The sequence below is a fragment of the Aegilops tauschii genome, chromosome 3, assembly GCF_002575655.3.
Source record: "Aegilops tauschii subsp. strangulata cultivar AL8/78 chromosome 3, Aet v6.0, whole genome shotgun sequence".
In the NCBI taxonomy this organism is placed as follows: domain Eukaryota; kingdom Viridiplantae; phylum Streptophyta; class Magnoliopsida; order Poales; family Poaceae; genus Aegilops; species Aegilops tauschii.
In genome coordinates this window covers 504,268,069-504,288,268 of record NC_053037.3, presented here as the reverse complement: position 1 = coordinate 504,288,268, position 20,200 = coordinate 504,268,069, and the positions used below count along the sequence as shown (strand labels likewise).

At 46.4% G+C, this 20,200-nt stretch overlaps 3 pseudogenes; all 3 read left to right on the top strand.

Moving 5' to 3' along the window:
* Positions 1-2,441: 2,441 nt before the first annotated feature.
* LOC109744858 (BTB/POZ and MATH domain-containing protein 1-like) lies at positions 2,442-4,004 on the top strand (annotated as a pseudogene).
* Positions 4,005-5,597: 1,593 nt separating this feature from the next.
* Positions 5,598-8,055, top strand: LOC109744857 (BTB/POZ and MATH domain-containing protein 1-like; annotated as a pseudogene).
* Positions 8,056-16,388: 8,333 nt separating this feature from the next.
* Positions 16,389-17,495, top strand: LOC109744856 (BTB/POZ and MATH domain-containing protein 2-like; annotated as a pseudogene).
* The last annotated feature ends 2,705 nt before the right edge of the window (positions 17,496-20,200 follow it).

Below are 20,200 nucleotides of genomic sequence, written 5' to 3'. Positions count from 1 at the left end.
GTGTTGTGATATCTTCCCGTGAGGCCCTGATCTTGATCGTACACATTTGCGTGCATGATTAGTGTACGGTCAAATCGGGGGCGTCACATAATCTTAGCGGGAGGAAAATACTTGGAAATAAAAGCATCTTTACACTTATTCCATGAATCAATACGATTTTTAGGCAGAGATGAAAACCAAGTTTTAGCACGATCTCGAAGTGAAAACGGAAATAGCTTCAATTTAACAATATCATTATCCACATCTTTTTTCTTTTGCATATGACACAAATCAACGAAATTGTTTAGATGGGATGCGGCATCTTCGCTTGGAAGGCCGGAAAATTGATCTTTCATAACAAGATTCGGCAAAGCCGCATTAATTTCACAAGATTCCGCATTAGCAGCGGGAGCAATTGGAGTACTAATAAAATCATTGTTATTGGTATTGGAAAAGTCACACAATTTGGTATTATCTTAAGCCAGCGTGACCAAGCAAGCAATCCAACACACGAGCACTCAAAAAGCAAACCAAGAAGACGAACGAAGAAAAGGAACATCTTTTCAAAAATCGTTTTAGAAGTGGGGGAGAGGAAAATGAGAGGTGAATAGCAAATAATGTAATGTGAGGGATGAGAGTTTATGATGGGTACTTGGTATGTCTCGGCTTGGCGTAGATCTCCCCGGCAATGGCGCTAGAAATTCTTCCTGCTACCTCTTGAGCCTGCGTTGGTTTTTCCCTTAAAGAGGAAAGGGTGATGCAGCAAAGTAGAGTAAGTATTTCCCTCAGCTTTGAGAACCAAGGTATCAATCCAGTTGGAGAAAACGCAACAAGCCACCGAATACCAGCACAAACAAACACCAACTTGCACCCAACGCGACATAGGGGTTGTCAATCCCTTCACGGTTATTTGCAAAGTGAGATCTGATATAGATGGATAAACGACAAAGTAATTTTTTTGGTATTTTTGGTTTATAGATCGGAAAGTAAAAGATTGCAAAGAAAGTAAATAGGAAACTAAAATTGTAGATCGGAAACTTATATGATGGAAAATAGACCCGGGGGCCATAGGTTTCACTAGAGGCTTCTCTCAAGATAGAAAATATTACGGTGGGTGAACAAATTACTTCCAAGCAATTGATAGAAAAGCGCAAAGTTATGACGATATCTAAAGCAATGATCATGAATATAGGCGTCACGTCCGTGTCAAGTATACCGAGACGATTCTGCATCTACTACTATTGCTTCACACATTGACCGACTCCTGCCTGCATCTAGAGTATTAAGTTCATAAGAAAAGAGTAACGCATTAAGTAAGATGACATGATGTAGCGGAATTAACTCAAGCAATATGATGAAAACCCCATCTTGTTATCCTCGATGGCAACAATACAATACATGTCGGTTCCCCTTCTGTCACTAGAATCGAGCACCGCAAGATTGAACCCAAAGCTAAGCACTTCTCCCATTGCAAGAAAAACCAATCTAGTTGGCCAAACCAAATCGATAGTTCGAAGAGACTTGCAAAGATATCAAATCATGCATATAAGAATTCATAGGAGATTCAAATAATATCCATAGATAAGCTGATCATAAATCCACAATTCATCGGATCTCGGCAAACACACCGCAAAAAATATTACATCGAATAGATCTCCAAGAACATCGAGGAGAACATGGTATTGAGAATCAGAGAGAGAGAAGAAGCCATCTAGCTACTAGCTATGGACCCGTAGGTCTGTGGTAAACTACTCACGTTCATCGAAGAGGCAATGGTGTTGATGTAGAAGCCCTCCGTGATCGAATCCCCCTCCGACGGGATGCCGGAAAAGGCCCCTAGATGGGATCTCACAGGTACAGAAGGTTGCGGCGGTGAAAAAGTGGTTTCGTGGCTCCCCTGGAAGGTTTTGGGGTAGTTGAGAATATATAGGCGGAAGAAATAGGTTGGTGGAGTCACGAGGGGCCCACAATGGTGGGGGCGCGCCCTACCCCTCTGGGCGCGCCCTCCGACCTTGTGGCCGCCTCATGGCTTTCCTGACGTGCACTCCAAGCCCTGTGGATGTCTTCTGGTCCAAGAAAAATCATCGCGAAAGTTTCATTCCGTTTGGACTCTGTTTGGTATTCCTTTTCTGCGAAACTATAAAACAAGGAAAAAACAGGAACTGGCACTGGGCTCTAGGTTAATAGGTTAGTCCCAAAAATCATATAAAATAGCATATTATGCATGTAAAACATCCAAAACAGATAATATAATAGCATGGAACAATCAAAAATTATAGATACGTTGGAGACGTATCAAGCGCTGAGGAGGAGGAAGGGGTGTCTCCGGTGGAGACAGTGTGGCGCGCCGAGGAGGTGGAGGAGAACGGCGCGACGACCGTGGAGGGTTGGAGCAGCGCCGCGGCCGCTGTTGGCATCGTCGTGTGACCCGTGTCCAAGGCGTGGTCGACGGAAGGAGAACCATGTCGGCCCGCATCTCTAGAGCACGCGCCTCCATGGGCGGAGGGTGGTGGGGGTGGGGCTCGGAGGAGGTGGAGGAGGACGGGGCAGCGACCATGGAGTGGTGGAGCAGCGTCCCGGCCGCCATATGCATCGCCATGGCCGAGGAGAGACGACATCGGAGGAGAAACCCTAGGAATACGAGGAGAGGACGGCGGCGCGAGGACGAGATGAGGGCAGGCGGACAAGGCATAGCATAGCTTGCATGGACGTAGGCGCTAATGAGCCGGCCCAAGTATGTTGTTGTGATGTGATGTGAAGGTAGGCGAAAGATAGAAGTGGTGGGATATGGTGGGATGTGAGGCAGGACTACCAACTAAGACATTAGGAGTAGAGATAGTATAATATTGTATGCAAAAGAAATAGTATAATATTGCCAGGCACATTAGCAGGCGCACCCAGGCGTCCCTCTTCTAGCGCCTGGTCCAGGCTAAGTAGGATGCCTAGTTTATACTCCAGGCTAATCAAGTTGTCCCATCAACAGGCCAGGCTAGCACTCAATTTTCCTTTCAAGGTGATTGAGTCTCTCCCTTTCAAGGTAGGGGGCGTCGCTGGTGCATCCAGTACTTCCCTGAAGGCAATGCGGCCGAGTGCGTCGGCTCGGTCTCCTTCTTCCTCGCCCTTCTCGATGATAATGTCACCGAGCCTCTCAAGGTGCAGTACGATTTCAGCTTCGTCGACGAGCTTGAGAAGCAGGATCCAGGATATATCCGTGCAAATGAGCCACATGGTTTCTCTAGCTCACACCATGTTGGGGTTACGATGGTTTCATCAAAAGAGACGCGCTTGAGAAATCAAAGCATCTAAACAAGGATAGTTTCACCATCCGCTGCGACCTCTTCGGTTAATCTCTCCATCAAGGTGCCACCTTTTACCATACATCAGCATATCAACGACCTCCTCCTGTCCAAGGAAGGCACCGACGTGTCATTCAATGTTGGCGGCTTAGCTTTGTTTACACCGACTCGCTTCCCGATATGGAGATAGACACGGGGGAGGAGAAAAAGGGTGGCGAAGAAGCATTATGGTTGCAACACTTGCTTGTGGCTACGGATAGATATGATCTCCAAAGGTTGAAGGTACTATGTGAAGAAAAGTTATGTAAGCACATAGACGTGAAGTCGGTGAAAACTATTTTTATTCTAGCTAAGAGGCACAACTGTTGTGGATTGAAGGAGGTGTGCCTTGAATTCCTCAAGGCTCCTGCTAATTTGAAAGAAATAACAGCAGCTGGCGTCTTTGACGATATAATTATGACAATGCCCCTTTCTTTTAAAAGAGCTAATCGGCAAGTTTTCTTCCTAGAATCGACAAAAATGGTTAGTTCCTTGAGATCTATGTTTCTAGTTCGAACCCTTACTCTCTTGCCACCATTCGATGTATTATATGTATGTTGTGTGACCAAGACATTTTACTTGCATGCATGTATGTATACTTTCTAGATTTGGGACTTGAACTATCTTGTTCACTTTCTTTCTTTCTTTCAGACGACAAATCAGATGAAGGCGATGGCTTGGACAATATAGCTACATAATGCCCCTCCGTTCTCCAAGATACCAGTGCCAAAATTGCTTCCATTACGGATTACTAGTAATGGTATGTGCTTTTGTTAGTTTCTATCCATAGTTTTAGAACATCTCCTCAATTTGCTTTCGAACCACCATTCCATGTACAAAGTACAATTATGAAGATTTATAGCTTGTGGTCCAATATGGGTCCACCAAACTAATTGCAAAAATATTTGGTATTTTTTAGAGCACCCTATTGGTAGTTGAGTGACCCAAAGCCATATGGTTTTTTAGAACAAATCCAAGGCCATGTGTAAAGGGCTGGACCTGGATTTTTTTGCTACATTTTTATTGGGCCGGTAATATTAGTCCTAGTCGTTTGTGTCCATCATGTGCTATGTGTGCTACTACTATTGTACTATACAGGCTCCCGGATCCTATTCCCCGCATACCACGGGTGATAGCGATCAAACGTGTACCCCCAGGTCACTACCGATGTTGTATGGGCTTGCACACTTCTATTTTTTATCTATTTTGGGAAGGTTTCAGAACCTTCCTTGAGCCGGATTTTTTTGTTTTTTCTTTCATCATTATTTCATTTTCCTTCGTTTTTTTAATTTTGCCAAACATTTTCATATTTCCAACATTTTCTGAATACACTATTTTTCCTAAATCACGAACATTTTATGATTTTCTGAATACTCTTTCAAATCATGAACAGTTTTTGAATCAGCGACCAATTTATGATTTTGCACACATTTTCATCAAAATCACAAACATTGTTTTAATTCATGGACATTTGTATTTACTTCTCAAAGATTTTATTTTCAAATTCCTGAATATTTTCTAATTTTAGAACTTTTTTAAACCCCATATGTTTTTAAAAAAACTGGGATTTTTTAAAAACCCCAAGCAAAAAAGAAACGAAAAAAACCAGGGGCGCCCCTCTTCGCACTTGGGCTGGCCCAAATCGTGCGTGGAAGGGACATGGGGTTGCGCGTTTCGTAGCTATTCTGCGCGTTCCCTCAAGAAAAGAAAAAATGCTATTCGGCGCATAGGTCGGAAAAGAGGACCTCTCTGCAGGGCTGCCGCCAACCATGAATTAGGGCAACCGGTTTATTTGGAGATTGATATAACCAGAAAATCTCCAAGATGTTGCGGCGGCCAAGTATGCATGCCGTCAGTTGAAAACTCGTTGATCGATTCCTAGCTGCCGCGTGACCAGCAGGCTGTTGCGTCGAGCCTGCAGCTGCATGCATCCGGCAAACCAAGCACCGGATTTAGTGGTGAGTTACTCTTGCTGCTCACGAAGGACTAGTTGGTTTGATGATCGCGGTTTCTGTTTGAGCTACGTGAGAAGAACTCTGTTGAGATTACTACTACTTGGATCGTGAGAAGGATTTGTTACTGGAGGTTACAAAGCGGCAGTTTGAATCAATTGCTTTGGAAATTGCATCTGTTCCTACCGGTATCGTGAAAATCAGGCGGCCGTATCATAGCCCTTACGAATTCAATCTCTCGAGTGTGAGTGCTAATCTGCTATACAGTACCCGGCACTTCGGCACATAGCCCATATCAGATTCAGATCCGGTTAAATTTCCCCCAACAGCCATGTCATTTGCCGGTGTGTCTATCATCGGCGACGGCAAGGCCGTTGGCCACGCCATCAACGTACCCACGGCCAGTGGCTACCACCTGCTTGTGGTCAACAACTACTCGCGTACAAAAGCCACCACACCTACTGGCACGGGGATCGTCTCACTCGATTTCATGGTAGGAGGCCATCGTTGGCGCATCGAGTACTATCCTAATGGCGACCGCTCAGAGTGCACCGACTCCCATATCTCTCTTTTTACGCCTAGTTGACAGAAGTGTAACAGGGACTTTGAAGGTGAAGTTCGATTTTAGTTTTGACAACCAGCATGAGAAGCAAGATTCATCATATATTCTTGCAGTGAAGCCAAACGTCTTCTCCAGCCCAAGCACATCTTGGGGTTACAACAATTTCATAAAAAGAGAAGATCTTGAGAAATCAAATAATCTTAAGGACGATTGTTTCACCATCTGATGTGATATTGCGATTGCCACCACCGTTGATCTCTTTATTATGGTACCACCTTCAGGAATACATGAGCATATCAGTGACCTCCTACTGTCCAAGGAGGGCACCGATGTGACATTCAAGGTTGGCGGGGAAGAGTTTGCTGCCCACCGGTGCGTGCTCGCAGCTCGGTCTGCAGTGTTCAAGGCAGAGCTCTTTGGCCCTACGAAGGACGGCAAAATGGAAAGTGTCATACAGATCAAAGATATGGAATCAAAAGTTTTCCGGGCCTTGCCTAGCTTTATTTACACCGACTTACTGCCCGAAATGGAGATGAACACAATGCAAGAAGGAAAAGCCCAAGAAACATTGTGGCTGCAACATTTGCTTGCAGCGGCGGATAGATATGATCTCCAAAGGCTGAAAGCACTATGTTTTTTTTTAGAAAAGGAGGATGATCCCCGGCCTCTGCATCTGGGCGATGCATACGGCCACTTTATTAATTACTTTCATAAGATCTTACAAAGTCATACAACAGCAAGACTAAAGCTACCGTCTAAGCAACAACTGTCGCTACACCTATCCAATTGATGAAGGGGCGCTGATAGTCTTGGCCTAATACCAAACAGACATCGCAGCCAAACCTAAACATCTAAGACCTGAGGTCCCAACCAGGACGCCTGCCGGGTATGGGCACCTACCAGTCCGGCGCACTCCTCAACCAGGACGTCTGCCGGGTATGAGGCCGCCGCAGCCACCTGCCACCAATCCATCTTCAGAGCTGTACTGTTGCATCTCCCTTGCACGGTCTAGCTACCGTCGACGCCACCATGACGCCAGACAGCTTCCTCCTCCAGCGCGAGTCCATCTCCGCGCATCGGACGCTGAGACTCCACTGCGCCATGCCGCCGAGACCCATCGTCGATGATACTATTGATGCCACACCGCTCCACCTACATGCCATCTCGCGTCGACTCCGAACTACCAGCAACTCCACCACCCTGAGCAGTCCTCAGCCGACGCCTTCAGGAAGGAACACGACACCAAAGTGCCATCGTCGCCCAAACAGAGGAAGAGAGGCTTTCGCCTGCGCTCATGGCAGAGGTGGGGGGCGTATGATACACACCGAAGCCTCCAGGAAGGTAATCGACGCCAAGGGCGTCGACTTTGGTGCGGCCGCCACGCCGGCCTGGAGTTTCCCCCGGATCCATGCCCACCCGCCAGATCCGTCCAGGCAGTATTGGCGTCGACCGTAGTCGCTACCGTAGCCAGCACGAACCGGGGTAGATCGAGTCAGAGACGACGCCTCCCATGGTAACTCCGGGCGGCCATCGAGGAGCCGCCGTAGCGCCGCCGCCTCCACGCCGCCCTCGCAGCCGTGGAAGGCCCCCCATCTGCACCCACGGGTGCCGCCTCCAGGCAGGCCGCACCGCGCGCCACTGATCAAGGCCGCCGCCCCGAGATCCCCGCGCCGCCCGAGGCACCGGTGGTCAGATCTGAAACAGATCGACCACGGCCACCATAGGCGCGCCCCGAACGGCCCGCCAAGCGACCACCGGGGGCCGTCACCCCCTGAGCCCTCGCCGGCGCGCCCCGTCGCCAACCGCCGCCGAACGCCACCCGCGCCAGGTCCGGCCGCTGCGGGGAGGAGAGATCCCGCCGCCACCGACGCCAACCGGGCTTCGCCCGACGGCGCGCCCCGGCGGCGGCGGCCGGGAAAGGGAGCCGAGGGTTTGACGGCGCTAGGGTTCCCCCTTGGTCGCCGCGCGGGGGCGACCCAGGGGAGGGGAGAGGTCAGATGGGGAGGTATGTGAAGAGAGGTTGTGTGAACATATAAACGTGAGCTCTTTGACAACTATTCTTATTCAAGCCGAGCAGCTCAACTGTTGTGGATTGAAAGGGGTATGCTTTGAGTTTCTCAAAACTACCACTAATTTGAAAGAGATAACAGCCGCAGACGGATTGGACGACATAACTATAACATGCCCCTCTCTTCTAAAAGAGCTCATTGCCAAGCTTGTTTCCTAATATCATCAGACACACACGGTTAGTTGTTGATCATGTATATTTTTCAAAGATAGTATTCTAAAGGGGCCTGTCTAGGACACATCTAAACTGATGTCCACTTTGTTTGTGGTTTAATTTTTTTTGTCTTAGTTTTTTTTTATTTCTTGTTGCTGCATTATATATTTGTGAGAGTTTAAATGTGACATCCTTAAAAAACATCTAGATATGAATTAGACAAACTGATTCTAAAGTCTATGTTTATAGGTTGCAGTCTGGCTTTGTTGCCAGCATTTGATGTGCTTCATGATGTGCTATAGAGACATTTTAGTTGGATGTGTCGTGTGCATCTTTCCTTGATTCCCGTTTCTCTATTTAGAGATATCATCTTTTACACTGTCTTTTCTCAGTAAGTTACGACATGAACCATCTTTCTTTTCTTTCCTTTAGGCGGCAGCTCCAGTAGAAAAAAGTCTGTGGCGCTGGAGGTTGTTGGACTGGAGGCTAGCTTAAAGATTATTAGTGATGGTTCAAACTAGTGTTTGTCCCTATTCAGAGCATGTAGTCAATTTTGTGTAATTTTATCACGGTTTTGCTAAAGCACATCTAGATGTGCTCTAGTTATTGCACAAATTAGAGCACATCTAGATGTGCCCTAGATAGATCCATTTTATTATGGTTATATCAGCTTGCCAATCGGATGGACTTTCATGTTCCACTGACTTGACAAGTTTATGATATTTGGTTATTCACGCAAGAACGAAATCAGATTAGTATTTTAGAATGTCCTACCGAATGTTGGCTAATTTTTTTAAATAATACAATTATATTATTAAATTTTAGAAATATTACGCCGTAATTTTTTTTAATAATACCCAGTCGATTGAATTCAGTCATCCTACGGGTGGCCTACAGCTGGCCGATTGGATCCAGCCGTCCTACTGGTGGCCGATTGGCCCCCAGCAGGCCGACTGCCGGCCGATTGGATCCAGTCGGCCCACTGCTGGCCGATTGGCCTTAGTTAGCCATTTCTGGCCTATTGGCGCCCAGTCTGCTTCCTCTAGCACAACAGGTGCATGCACCCATTTATCTGTTGAATAGGTATTTGAAAAATATTGAAGAACTATTTGAAAAAATGTTGATCATGCATATAAAAATGTTAATCAAGCATTTAAAAAAAGATGTTGAACAAGTATTTGAAAAATGTTGAACAAATATTTGAAAACTGTTGAATAGGTATTTGAAAAATGTTGAAGAAGTATTTAAAAAAATGTTGATCGTGTATATAAAAATGTTAATCAAGCATTTGCAAAAAATGTTGAACAAGTATTTGAAAAAATGTTGAACAAGTATTTGAATTTTTTTTGCAAATACTTGTTCAACATATTTTCAAATAGTTGTTCAACATTTTTATATACATGATCAACATTTTTATAAATACTTGTTCAACATTTTTATATACATGATCAATATTTTTTCAAATACTTGTTCAATATTTTTTCAAATACTTGTTCAACATTTTTTGCAAATGCTTGAATTATTTTTTTATATACATGATCAACATTTTTTTAAATACTTCTTCAACATTTTCAAATACCTATTCAACAGTTTCAAATATTTGTTTAACATTTTTCAAATACTTGTTTAATATATATTTTTCAAATGCTTGATTAACATTTTTATGTGCATGGTCAACATTTTTAAAAAATACTTCTTCAACATTTTTCAAATACCTATTCAACAGATAAGTGAGTGAATGCACCTGTCGGCCTAGAGGAAGCAGACAGGGCGCCAATCGGCCAGCAGTGGGCCGACTGGATCCAATCGGCCCCAATTGGCCACTAGTAGAATGACTGGATCCAATCGGCCAGCAGTAGGCCGACTGAGTATTATTTCTATTTTTGGGTTTTATCATTTATGCCACGGGTTGTGTCCCACTACTCAGTTTTGCCACTGGGAATTTCAACCGCTCTAAAATGCAATCGCTTCGTTAAACACATGCTCAAAAATGCCACTAGACACCATTATTGTGATCTCAAATCTCTTTTGCCATGTTATAATGACATAAATACCTATGGACCAATATTCCAGCTCTCCCTCTATCTCGCCACAATAAAATGTGGGGCCTACTTGATTCCAACAACGTTCTTATTTTCCTGTAAAACTAGTCGCTTGGTTAGTCCTGACAAGTGGGGCCTCACTTATCATTGTGAGATAGAGAGAAATGACATGTGGGTCTAGGCTTATTTTTCTCATATAACATATGGTCCACGGGTTTGACGTGAAAATAACAATGTCTAATGGCATTTTTGAGCAAACATCTAACAGAACGATGACATTTTTGAGATATCTAACGGAATTTTTGAGCAAGCATCTCAGGATCGATGTCATTTTTGAGTAGTTGTAAATTCTAATGGCAAAACTGAGTAGTGAGACACAAGTAGTGACATAAATGGTAAAAACCCTATTTTAAAAAATTATAATTACGACGTAATATTTCTGAAATGGAAAACGCTTGGTGTCAACCGGCGGATTTTCTCTCGCTCGTCCGCCGTCTCCCACGGGCGACGCGTGTCCCTGTGGGCCTGCACCGCTTTGCATCCTGCCTTATCTTCTCGTCCGATTGCTCCCACCCACATCTTTTGTTTTCTTATGCCTTCTTTCTTCCTTCCCCAGCCATACATCCTTCTCCATTACGCACACAATCAGGGACCTGCTCGGAGATGTTGGAGACACCCACGAACAGCTCTTTCCCACGGCCATGGAGGTAGCATGCGAGCATACATGGCCATGCAAGCCTCGTTGGACATCACAACCCGACCATGGGCAGCCATGGAGGTAGATGCAAGTAGCAGCTAGTGGCTACAACAACAAGCGCCATGGAGGTAGCATGCGAGCTCGTCGGATGACGCGACCGATGACGGGGATTGGCGGCGCTCGAGCCGGGAGTTCGGAGGATGGATGGCCTTGTGGTTGGCGGCGACGATGTGAATGACGGTGGTGTTGATGGCAAAGATGTCAGTGTTTCTGTAACTTCATTTTCATTGATTTTTTTCGCAACATCCTCTATGTTGCAAAAGTTTTTCCGCAACATCATCAATGTTGCAATTGTTTTTCGGCAACAACGCCCATGCTGCAGAAAAGTGAAGGCGATTTTTATTCTGCAACATCATTTATGTTGCAAAAGTTCCTTCCGCAACAATACCCATGTTGCAAAAAGTGAAGACGAAAAAAATCTGCGACATCATCTATGTTGTAAAAGTTCCTTCCGCAACAACACACATGTTGCAGAAAAGTGAAGACGATAAACATTTCTGCAACAACACCTATGGTTTAAAAGGGTTTATGCAACATGTGCTCTGTTGCAATGATGGGACTGGGTTGGCCATTGGATGACATCAAATCTAACGGTTGTTGGTGCGGTGGATATTTTTAGATTATCCGCCTTATTTTTTAAAAAATAGCCCGAATGTTGCACCAGGCGCGTGATGGATCGAAGTATGTTCATGCCACTGGTCATCTATGTTCCAGTCCTGGAGAGACCGAGAGACCATAATTGCCACAGCTTTTGTTTCCCAAACGCATGCAGCCGCTTAAACGTACTCCGAAACCAACGTTGTTCCAAATAACCAAACATGTCCGTGTCTTCATCGAAAGACGGCTGGTTAGTTTCCATGTTAAAGTAGTTTGTTGTGTGGGCGCTGCTATGCGTGTGTCGGCGATGTTTGCATATTATCCACCGTCTTAATTGTCGTTGGAATGCCCGAGCTGACAGCCGTTTGATGTAGTGTCTGTTAGAAGGGAGAGAAGGATTAGGTGCGCAATATGATGGATGTATTATTGAGCCTTGAGGGAGAGTATATATTGAGTACAAGGTTTGGAGGGCAAGACGCCTCTCCTAGAGATAAGATAGGAGATGGATTACAAATCCTAGACTATCAAAACATATGTCACCCAAATATATCTCTAACATCCCCCCCCCCCCACAGTCGTAGCGGTAGCGTTGCGAACAACAGGAGCGACGCGGACGGTCAGACTGAAGAGAATAGTAGCCGACGGACTGACATCCCCCCGCAGTCCTAGCGGGAGCGTCGTGGACGGTGTCGCATCGCGGACGCGTTGAGAGGCCAGCAGAGAAGGACTCGATAATGGTTGCGGCACCAATCGGCGCGGGTCAAATGTCGCCCGCGGTTGTGGGAGTAGATGAAGCGGTCGGGGTAGATGACGGCGACGCTGGCGACGAGCTGGTGCTGGACGAAGACGAAGGGGTGGACGGGCGGCGGCAGCTACGAAGGTAGCGGCGGCGGCGGCCTGACGGCGGCGGCGGCTAGGTTAGGAGTGCAGCGGCGCTGCTCGAAGTAGGCGAAGAACCCTGACAGCGTGACGAAGACCGGCGCGGACGGTTGCGTCCCCGCGCCAAGGAAGACGGCGCGGCGCATACCACGGGAGGTCGACGCGCGATGACGGCGGAGCGGACCGCGGGATGCGGCGCTACGACCCGAAGGGGCGACACAGCGGCGGCTAGCGGGTCGGGGCGATGGCGGGAAGACCTCTGGGCGGCGGCAGGGACCGCGGGCCGCGACGCTGCGGCCCGAAGGGGCGACGCAACAGCGGTTCGCGAGTCGGTGCAACCGCGGGGACAGCCTTAGGACGACGGCGTGGACCGCGTGCCACGCTCGCTACGGCTGGATGGGGCGACACAGTGGCGGCGCGAGGGTCGGTGCAGCCACGGGACCCCATGGAGTGGACGACCTCGGAGCGGCCGGGGACCACTGGCCGCGACACTACGGCTCGAAGGGGCGACGCAGCGGTGACGCGGGTCGGTGCAGCCGGGAAAAGAACCACGGGGCGGCGGTGCTGCGGCCCGACGGGGCGACGCAGCGGCAGCCCATTGCTCAACCGGTGAAGAGGTGCACCGTACTCGGAGTTGATCTTCACGGAACCTGCGGAGGCGCGCGCAACCGACGAGCCAGATTGGTCGCAAGGCGTAGATGAAACGGATTGCATGCGCTCAGGTGATCAATGCAAGTCGAAGCGTCTTGCATTGTCGGACTTAGTAGCACACGACGGCCGGCCAGGGATCACACGTTGTGCCAAGCCACAAGTCCAAGCATCACGTTTGACCAGGCCAACTAGACGCCTGTATGCCTTGACGTCCAAGTGAAAAAACGCGTGCTGGGCCAGCGTAGCACGCACGCACGCAGGCGACCGTGGTCGTTGCATCCAACGCCTGCGTTGGACGCGCGGTGACCTACGGTTACACGGCATGGCGGCCACGAGTTGCACCAAGACGCGCCATCTTGTAGGAAGAAGCATGATGCAAGCTTTTGTCCCGGTTGGTAAGGGCCTTTAGTCCCGGTTTTTGAACCGGGACTAAAGGGTCGTTACTAGTACCTCCCTCTTTAGTCCCGTTTCTCACACGAACCCGGGACTAAAGGCTGTCCATGTGGACGCAGCCTGAAGCTCCACATTTAGTCCCGGTTAGTGTTACCAACCGGGACTAAAGGAAATTTTATGATATTTTTTTTTAACTTTTTTTTGCGAATTTTTTTTATTTTTTTTATTTTCAAATTTCTGAATTATTTTAACCTCTAATCTCTAATCACCACCCCTCGTCACTGCTCAATTTATCCTCTAATCTCTAATCACCCCTCATCATTCCAAATCATCTAACTTTCCGGACGGTCACCCATCCTCTCACTACTCCAGCCTGAGCACGCTTAACTTTCGGGTTCTATTCTCCCTCGTTTCCAAGTCTGCACTTGTTGTTTTCCTGACAATAGTAAGATGTCAATTCTATTAACCCTCAGAAATTTAGCTTGAGCATGAAGTGACACATTTCACTGTTTGAGTTTGAAACTATTGTTTTAAAAAACAATATTATTTAGTAACACTATTATTTCTGGAATAATTAGTTTGACCATTGTTTGACCACAGTTTGACCAGATTTGACAAAAATTCAAAAAAACTGAAATAATTATTTAGTAACACTAATATTCTAGAATAATTAGTTTGACCATTGTTTGACAAAAATTTGAAATTTTGAATTTTTTTGCCTCTCCAGATCTTAAAAGCCCCGTATCTTTTTTTCTGTTAGGTTTTTAAGGATTTTGAAAATGTTTAACGGGGTTCCCCCAGTTAAATTCGGATGTAACTTTTCAAGTAGATGATTTTTTATATAAAAAACTTTTTCATCCGAGTTCGTATGCAAAAGTTATGCCCATTTTAAGAAATTCCAGAGAGATTTTGCAAATAAAGTCGAAATTCATATTTGTTAATTTTTCCAGCAACTAGACCACATATCACATGGGAAACTTATTTTATTTTATTGACATTTCCATCATTTTCTTTTGTTTTTTCTAAAACTGAAAAGGCGGTCCACAGGGGTGTAGAGTTTGATGGGGCCTTTAGTACCGGTTCGTGCCATGAACCGGTACTAATGCCTCAAAGCCCATTAGTACCGGTTCGTGCCACCAACCGGTACTAATGAGCATCGCACCCTTTAGTCCCGGTTCGTGGCACCAACCGGGACTAAAGTGCCCAGGTGAACCGGGACTAATGCCTTAGCCGCACGAACCGGGACCAATGCTCACATTAGTCCCGGTTCGTGACTGAACCGGGACTAATGTGAATATTGCCCTGTGACGAAAGCCCTGTTTTGTACTAGTGACATGGGGTTGATGAAGAAGTCCCGATCCGATTGAGGTGACGACGGTTGGCGCAGTGACTTGCGAACGGAGGCACAAACGCCGGCCGTTCAAGCCGCCGTGTGCCGCGTGAGGATGCCGAGTCGAAGAAGACGCCGGTGGAGTCGATGCCAAAGTCGAAGTAGAGGTGTAGGGGTCGATGGCGGCAGGCGACGCAAACCGATCGTAGATCGGAAAACCAAAAAGAAACGTCGATCAAAACGACCGGCGAGAGAGAAAAACCCGGAGCAAGAGCTCGGGAAAAAGACTCTCTAGGGCAGCCGGTCAACACGACCGGCGGACGAACCCTAGATACGGGCAGCGCGGCCCCCGGTGACGATCATGGAGACCGACCGCCCCGGGGGCGGCGCGGAGCGGAAGCGACGGCGGCGGCTAGGGTTTGGATCGGTTAGGCCGATACCATGTTAGAAGGGAGAGAAGGATTTGGTGCGGAATATGATGGATATATTATTGAGCCTCGAGGGAGAGTATATATTGAGTACAAGGCTTGGAGGGCAAGACGCCTCTCCTAGAGATAAGGTAGGAGATGAATTACAAATCCTAGACTACCAAAACATATGGAACCCAAATATATCTCTAACACTGTCCACGCCCCGTATGCCCACTCGTTACTTTCTGCAACAAACGCTCTGTTGCAGAAAGTGTCCGCGCCCCTCATGCCCACTCATTACTTACCGCAACAAACGCTCTGTTGCAGAAACAAGATCGCATGCCCACTCGTTACTTCCCGCAACAAACGCGTTGTTGCAGAAATAAGGCCGCATGTCCACTCATTACTTCCGGCAACAAACACTCTGTTGCAGAAACAAGACCGCATGTCCACTCGTTACTTCCCGCGACAAATACTCTGTTGCAGACCGCATATGCCCACTCGTTACTTCCCGCAACAAACGCTCTATTGCAGAAACAAGACTGCATGCTCACTCGTTACTTCCCGCAACAAACGCTCTATTGCAGAAACAAGAGAAATAGCAGGGAGCACCACCATCACCACATCGTCCAGAAAATGGGGGAAGGGATCTCTGATCCATACCTGCTTGAGTCGTCGCCGACCACCGCCGACCACCGCCGACCCTGAGCCAATCGTCGACGCAACCGCGTAGGATAATCCCCGGACACCCAACGCCCCGCCACGTTCACCGCCCTCCAAAATCCAGCTGCTCACACTCCTAGCCACACAAGCCCACGATACTGCGGGATGAAACCCCCCTTCTGTTATCCAGTTGTAGGAATGGATGTTCTGAAACAAAAGATGAGTTGCAGGAAACGTACACGCCTCTAGCGGGCGCGGGAGTGCTCTCGATCATCTGATAAAACATAGATCGAACGGCCACAGAGCCAGCGGACCAGCGCGCGATCGGCCGACAGAAGGTAAGCTTTTCCCTTGTCGTGTTGTATACGCCTGATACTGCCCGCGGTTCCTTGTCCGTCTCCGCTTCAGGTTAGAGTCCGGGTGTGTTCTGGTGTTGCATGTTCGCGTGTATATATACATATACGTACCATCGAGGGAACAGCGTACCAAATTTTGTCCTACGGCGTGCGTCGTGTTCTCTTCTCCGGTGGCTCGTACAGGAGCGTGGATCGAGCTTCCCGCAGCTCGTACTTGCGTATACACACTGTGTACGCAACGCACTAGAACTCCAATCTGCCATGTCATTTGCCGGCGTGTCTCTCGTCGGCGGCGGCAAGGCCATCGGCCACGCCATCAACGTCGTCGCAGCCAGCGGGTACCACCTGCTTGTGGATAACGCCTACTCACGTACCGAGGCCACTACACCTACTGGCACGGTGATCGTCTCTCTCCCTTTCATGGTAGGAGGCCGTCGTTGGGACATCAGGTACTATCCTAACGGCCAAACCTTAGAGGATGCCGACTATGTATCCGTTTATCTTCGTCTTCTCGATAAAGATGTTGCAGAAACGAAGGTGTTGTACGAATTTAGTTTCGTCGACGAGCTTGAGAAGCAAGATTCGGCCTATATTCGTCGAGCCCAGCCAACAAACTTCTCCAACTGTCATCCATCTTGGGGTTACCCTAATTTCATGAAAAGAGAGGATATTGAGAAGTCAAACCATCTAAACGATGATTGTTTCACCATCCGATGAGACCTTGCCATTGCCTCCACCATCGATCTCTTCATTAAGGTACCGGCATCTTGTATACAACACCATATAAGCGACCTCTTGCAGTATGAGGAGGGAGCTGACGTGACATTCAAGGTTGGAGATGACACATTTGTTGCTCACCGGTGCGTGCTTGCAGCTCCGTCTGCGGTCTTCAGAGCAGAGCTATTTGGCCCCATGAAAGAGGGCACAATAGGAGGTGTCATCCATATAGAAGACATGGAAGCAAACGTGTTTAAGGCATTGCTTAGCTTTATTTACACCGATTCACTGCCTAAGATGGCGATAGACACATTGGAGGATGAAAGGGAAGACCAAGAAGTGTTGTGGCTACAACACATGCTTGAAGCGGCGGATAGATATGATCTTCCGAGGCTGAAAGTACTTTGTGAAGAGAAGTTGTGCCAACACATAGATGTGGGCTCGGTGACTACTATTCTTACTCTAGCCGAGCAACATAACTGTTCTGGATTGAAGGAGGTATGCTTTGAGTTTGTCAAGACTCCTGCTAATTTGAAGAAGATAGTTGCGGTTGACGGCTTGGAGGACATAACAAGAACATGCCCCTCTCTCTTAAAAAAGCTCATTGCCAAGCTTGTGGGCCTTTAATGTGCCTTAAAGAAAATCATTGCCAAGACTCGTCCATAAGAAAAATGGTAAGTAACATTGTTATTATTTCCCTCGCCAAAAAAACATTGTTATTATTTCTTAAAGATACTACTCTAAACATTTCCTATGGTTGCAATATCTTGCCATCATTTAATGTGCCAAGCTTTTTTTTAGATTTATGTTTCCCTGTTTGGAGAAGCGACCACTGGCATGTGTTGAATTGCTTCTTGAATCTTCATCTTTTTCCATCTTTCAGGCGAAAGCTCAGGCAACAAAAAGATAATGGAGATGGTAGCTTTGAAAGTCTAGCAGTCTACACATCATGCCCTTCTGTTCTCAAGATACACTCAAGGTTGATTAGCAATGGTCTGTATTGATTTTCATTTAGCAGATATACAAAATGTAGTTGAAAAGTAGTCCTATTTGATCTTAGAGAGCGATCAGTTGCAGTAGTTTGTATGAGGAATTTTGTGCGCAGCTCCTATCTTGGGTTTCAGCAATCCACTAGCTCAATGGGCTGCTGCTTAGTTTTTCTTATCTTCTTTATTTACTCTTGGCTATATCTAGTTTAGTTTTTTGTTAGCCTTTCTTGTACAGTTCTAGATATGTGGCAGCCTGGTAGGAGTAATCCTACGGTTTTATGTCAAAAAATTATGTTCTCTTAATTATGTGTGATGTAACAGATAGTACTAACGGCTAAGTCCAACTCATCATACAATAAAGGTTTTAAAATAGATTTTTCATCAGCTAATTATTGTTATTTTTTTAAAGGATCAGGTAATTATTGTGATTTATTATATATTTTCTCTTTTTCCAAGTGTGTATTTTATTTCCTTAGCATATTCGTAACACACTGCTTGCAACTTTTTTTAATAGTGACTCCAAACCATATCTATTTTATTTGAATCCTTAAAAGTGATTATTGTTTTATTTTTTATCAATGGAGAGCTTTATTTTTATCTTTTTAGCAATGGGAGAGTTTCTATGTAGCATTAAATTAGTACTTCTGTGCAATAGCGAGCTCGGGATGTCATGGATGAACACCGAGGAAATTGGCGGTAAAAATAATGATTACATGTTCCCGCTATTGTAGATAAACTCATAAAATGTGAATTCGAGGTCCAAAAATAGTTGTGTTAATGCACTTAAGGTCCTCTCGAGTGGCCACGTCGATGTGTCCGACCATTTTTCCATGGCAGGCAAAGGTGTTGGCCAAATGGTGAAATAAACTGATCATCTAGTGCGTACATGAGACACACATGAGGGTGTCAATTGTTGAACGCACACATGGTCAACGCATAGCAACTCTTTATGCGAAAATTTCCCAAATCATAAAACACTAGTGGTGGTTGATGTGATCACTCTGGCCGTTGAGGCCTGTGGTGGCAGTTGTAAGCCTATGACATGGTTGTGGTGGAGTTCGTGATCAACCTTTCCTTCCTCTTCTTCATGCTTTGCTAACTCGTCATCATTCTTATGACTGGCATCTGCTGACCTAACAACATCTCTCCTAACGACAAAGTTCCGACCACTATTGTCCAACTCCAAGATGACGCCAAGTTCCCTAGCAAAGACCATCATGCATTGCCTCATGTACGTATTGCACACGTCGCTTTGCCTCTTTTGCTAGCTTACCACCCCGAACATCCCCGTGCGCCGGTACCAGCCCTCCACTGTGACCTGCTGCTAACCTTTGCCACATTGGTGCACATGTTCCTCGTCCTGCCATTGATCTCACACATCCCCACAACCTCCTCGCCCATCACGGGAATGGTACCATCGTCCTCCTGGTCTACCTTGCTTGCGCACCACTAACTCTACTCCCCTTCCCACACGAACCAACACCACCTTTTTTAGTTGGAATCATTGCCTCTTTATTCAGTAATCTTAGTAATATCCGAGTTTAGTACATCATAAATACAAACCATAGGTAAATTAAACTAAGTTTTTGACAAGTTCATGTCGACAGCCTTCTTTAGCTAGACTGCGCGATGCCTCGTTGCCCGATCGTCTAACCCATTTAACAGATAGTTGTGTGATAAGATAATTCGTAACTGGTAACAAGTAACAAAAGTAACTAAGGTGCGGCAAGGTGGACCAATCCTTTTTGTAGCAAAGGACAAGCCTGTACGAACTCTTATATAAAGCAAAGCGCTCCCGGGGACACATGGGAATTACTGTCAAGCTAGTTTTCCTCATGCTCATATAATTCGCGCTCGTTACTTTGATAATTTGATATGTGGGTGAACCGGTGCTTGGGTACTGTCCTTACTTGGACAAGCCTCCCATTTATGATTAACCCCTCTCGCAAACATCCGCAACTACGAAAGAAGAATTAAGATAAATCTAACCATAGCATGAAACATGTGGATCCAAATCAGCCCCTTACGAAGCAACGCATAAACTAGGGTTTAAGCTTCTGTCACTCTAGCAACCCATCATCTACTTATTACTTCCCAATGCCTTCCCCTAGGCCCAAACAATGGTGAAGTGTCATGTAGTCGACGTTCACATAACACCACTAGAGGAGAGACAACATACATCTCATCAAAATATCGAACGAATACCCAATTACATGATTACTTATAACAAGACTTCTCCCATGTCCTCAGGAACAAACGTAACGACTACAAAGCATATTCATTTTCATAATTAGAGGAGTAATAATTATCATTAAGGATCTGACTTCCACCGAATAAACCAACTAACATCAACTACAAGGAGTAATA